The sequence below is a fragment of the Schistocerca americana genome, chromosome 2 (assembly GCF_021461395.2).
Source record: "Schistocerca americana isolate TAMUIC-IGC-003095 chromosome 2, iqSchAmer2.1, whole genome shotgun sequence".
Taxonomy (NCBI): Eukaryota; Metazoa; Arthropoda; class Insecta; order Orthoptera; family Acrididae; genus Schistocerca; species Schistocerca americana.
The window spans coordinates 750,977,267-750,981,338 of NC_060120.1; the positions used below are offsets into that span (position 1 = coordinate 750,977,267).

Genomic DNA, 4,072 nt, shown 5'->3' on the forward strand with positions numbered 1-4,072 from the left:
CTGATTTCTCAGGATCTATGCACCCAAATTGCGTGGAAATGTAATCACGTGTCAGTTCTAGTATAATATATTTGTCCAATGAATACCCGTTTATCATCTGCATTTCTTCTTGGTGTAGCAATTTTAATGGCCAGTAGTGTATTATAATGCAACCATCATTGTTACAGCATGTAATTGTTATTTTGGAATGCTGATGTACTTAATTGTTATTATTGGTTTACAGCATATATTTAAGAAAATCTTGAGCATTGTACTTTATTTTTTTGTGTTATTCATATGTTACAGAGATGCTGGCAACATGCCACCACAACAGCTTGCTGTGGCACGGGCACCTAGAGCGGTGGCTGTGGGGGTAGGCATCAAACATGCCCCAAAGTGGCGTGAACTGCTGTGCAAAACACCACCTTTGAGGCTCATGTCTCATTCACTATAATTGAGAATCTGTCTGGAGTGTGTAGCAACCCAGTCAGGGGTCTAGGAGCATGCCTCCCAGTGGTGGAGAAAGAGTTTCTCCAAGCCCTAGAATATCCGAGATTTAACCCCATTAAATGTAACGTAGTACTGAGCTGTGAGTTGACTCACCCTCCCAAACAAGAGGGTGAAGCTGAAGAGAAAAGTCTGCACTAGATCTGCAATGATAATTGCATTATATCTCAGGGTACATCAAATGCCGAGTGGTATCATGAATCCACCATGGGTGCTATACTGGCCTGGGTTTCCTAAATGGAAGTAGGAGGATCAGCTAAAGCACTCAGCCAAATACTACATCTCGACATCCATATTCATGTCTATGATCCGTTAAATGGAGCAGCCACCTGTATCAAATTCCCTAACTCCTCCCAAACAGGCCATGAAGGCCCAACGTTACCGACTGGCCGCCGTGTCATCCTCAGCCCGCAGGCGTCACTGGATGCGGATATGGAGGGGCATGTGGTCAGCACACCGCTCTCCTGGCCGTATGTCAGTTTCCGAGATTGGAGCCGCTACTTCTCAATCAAGTAGCTCCTCAGTTTGCCTCACAAGGGCTGAGTGCATCCCGCTTGCCAACAACGCTCGGCAGACCGGACGATCACCCAACCAAATGCTAGCCCAGCCCGACAGCGCTTACCTTCGGTGATCTGACGGGAACCGGTGTTACCACTGCGGCTAGGCCGTTGGCGACTATCAAATTCCCTGGGGATATTAAAAACAAGGGGACTTGTATTAATGTCCGAAATGAAAAGGATCAGGCATGTTTTGCACGGTCAGTCCTCGCTTGTAAAAGAAATTACACAAAAGATTCGCATCACATATCTCGATATGGAATAGTCTTTAACATTCGTGGATGTTATAACTTTGATGGTATCGAGTTCCCCGTAAAGATTCAGGACATACCAGAATTTGAGGCACAAAATCCTGGAATATCGGTTCATGTTTATGGCTTGAAGAAGCTAAAAATCAAGCCAGTTGAGCAGGACAGGCATACTGTAATTGGATAACTCCATTTTTCGAATTATGGAGGTGAGCGTGATCTTCATGTTAACATGCTGCTCTTGTCTGACTTCTGAGGTCATCAGTCCCGTAGAACTTAAAACTACTTAAACCTAACTAACCTAAGGACATCACACACATCCATACCCGAGGCAGGATTCGAACCTGCGATCGTAGCGGTCTCGCGGTTCCAGACTGTAGCGCCTAGAACCGCTTGGCCACACCGGCCGCCGAGTCTGAACAATTCACATGAGATGTTCATGTGCTTTACTGCGCCAACTTCCCCATGACTGAATCAGAGGAGGTTACAAAATTATACAGTGATGCAATTATCTGTCATATTTGTGGGCTCCCGTTAGATTAGAAAGCTGAAACTCCCCTTAGGGACCATTGTCATCCTACGCGATGTTCCACGGCGCAGCTCATAATGCATGCAATTTGAAGTACCAGTTACCAAGTCACATACCAGTTTTCTTCTATAATTAAGCCAGTATGACGCTCACTTTCTAGTTCAGCAATTAGCTAATTTTGGCTGGAAGAAAAATCAGGTCAGTGTCCTGCCTGAGAGTGTTGAGAAATGTATTTCATTCTCCAAACGAATGAAGCCAAATTACGCTCCACTTCCTTGAAACACTACGTTTTATGCAGACGCCTCTTCAGAAACTCATTGAAGCTCTACCTCAGGAGGGTATGCACATCACCTGTTCTGCATACCCCAATGAGGAAAAGTTTCAGCTTGTGACTAGGAAAAGAGTTTTCCCTTAGGAGTATCTGGATAGTAAGGCAAAACTCTTCAAAACTAGGTTACCCAACATACCTGCTTTTACCAGCGCTCTCACAGGCGATGCCACAACTAGTGCAGAAAGTCTGACAGGAATTCAACATTCCCATTTTCGGTGAATATGCAAGACTATTCGTGGACATCGACGTGCACTTGCTTGCGGATGTTTGTGAAAAGTTCCAGAGCATATGCATTTTCACGTACTCTCTGGATCCCATCTTTTATTAAATGGCACCTGGGTTGTCTTGGGACTCAATGCTCAAGAAAACGAGGCACAGCATCGAACTTTTGACTGATGCTGACGTGCTTCTTTCTTTTGAGCGCAGATTCCGTGGGGGACTTTGCCATTGTGCCCATAGACACACCAAGGCAAATAATCTATGTATGGATGATGGGTTCAATGCATCCCTCAATTCAAGTTATATTCTACATTTGGATGTGGATGCCTTATAAGGACACGACATCACGCAGCCATTGCCGATTATTGGGTTTCCATGGGTGCCTGAAAACGAATTAGAAAGATTAGGTGGGAAAATAATGGGTTGGTGGCTTATTCTGCTAGTATGCGTGAGTGACTTGCCGTTATGTCCAGAGCAACAAGATCCACAAGGAAGCACTATCCCTAAACTGATGAGCACTGTTTACTGGGACAACTTCATTCAAATGAGCTGTATTGCAAGCGGAAGCTGATAAAATGAGTAGTCGTAGCCAGCCTGTTAGCTCATTGTGGTCGTCGTAGTATATAGGGTGAGTCACTAACTATTACCATCTAGAATAACTCCGAAAGTATGATAGTAGCTGACAAGTTTGTGGGACAAATGTTATATGGGACGACGGGGCCCATAATATGACGTTGGTTTTTTGTGGCTAGGTGAATCGCGTCAGAGATATGAAGGTCAACTTTGTTTTATTTTTCTTTTTTCTTTTTAATGGGATGCTATAGTTTGGTACTTATTTTCTGATAGCGGCTGTGGAGACGAATCCAGTGATGTGTAACAGTAAGGTCTTTGAAGGTCAACGAAAGTCAGAAAGATGGTATGAACGTCCATTTACAGAAGGTGTTCAAAGTGATGACCATTGGTATAAATGCAGTGCTGTAATCTTCTTATCGTGGACTGAGTGGTATTCCTTATCACATCGGCACTTATCGAAACACATGCTCTGAAATTCTCTCTCGTATATCGTGCACGGCGTATACGGCGCATCCATCTAACGTGCCATTGACATGTAAACACCATTCGACGGTTTCGCAATGCAACACTAATAGGAACGGTAAGACTAGTATCGTCGAATCAAGCGAATGTGAATGATATATTCCTTCGAAGAACAAGTCGATATGCTTCTCATTTACAGAGAATGTCAAAGATATTCAGTGACAGCTAGAGACTTATATGCTGAAAGATATCCTCAACGTACTCACCCTACACGTCGTACATTTAAGTATGTGTATGATAAATTGAGAACAACTGGATCTTTAACGCATCGGAAACATATCCAGAAAAGGAAAGTTAATAATGAGGAAACGAAAATTGGTACTCTTTCCACTGTGGTTCGAGATCCTTGTGTTAGTTTACGTCAAACTGCAAGGGTATCTGGCATGAACGAGAGTAGTGTTGTTCGAGTTCTGCATCGCCATAAATATCATCCTTACCATATCAGTCTCCACCAAGAATTAACTGGTACGGATTGTATGCGTCGGATAGAACTCTGCCGATGGGCTCAACTTCGGATTGAGAGGGATGACACATTTATTAATTTGATTTTATTTACTAACGAGGCTACATTCACGAACCATGGAAATATTAATTCGTGTAACATTCA

The 4,072-nt window shown here is 43.5% G+C and overlaps 1 pseudogene; it reads right to left on the bottom strand.

Annotated features, from left to right (window-relative positions):
- Window positions 1-1,041: 1,041 nt before the first annotated feature.
- Window positions 1,042-1,159, bottom strand: LOC124597247 (annotated as a pseudogene).
- Between the last annotated feature and the right edge of the window lie 2,913 nt (window positions 1,160-4,072).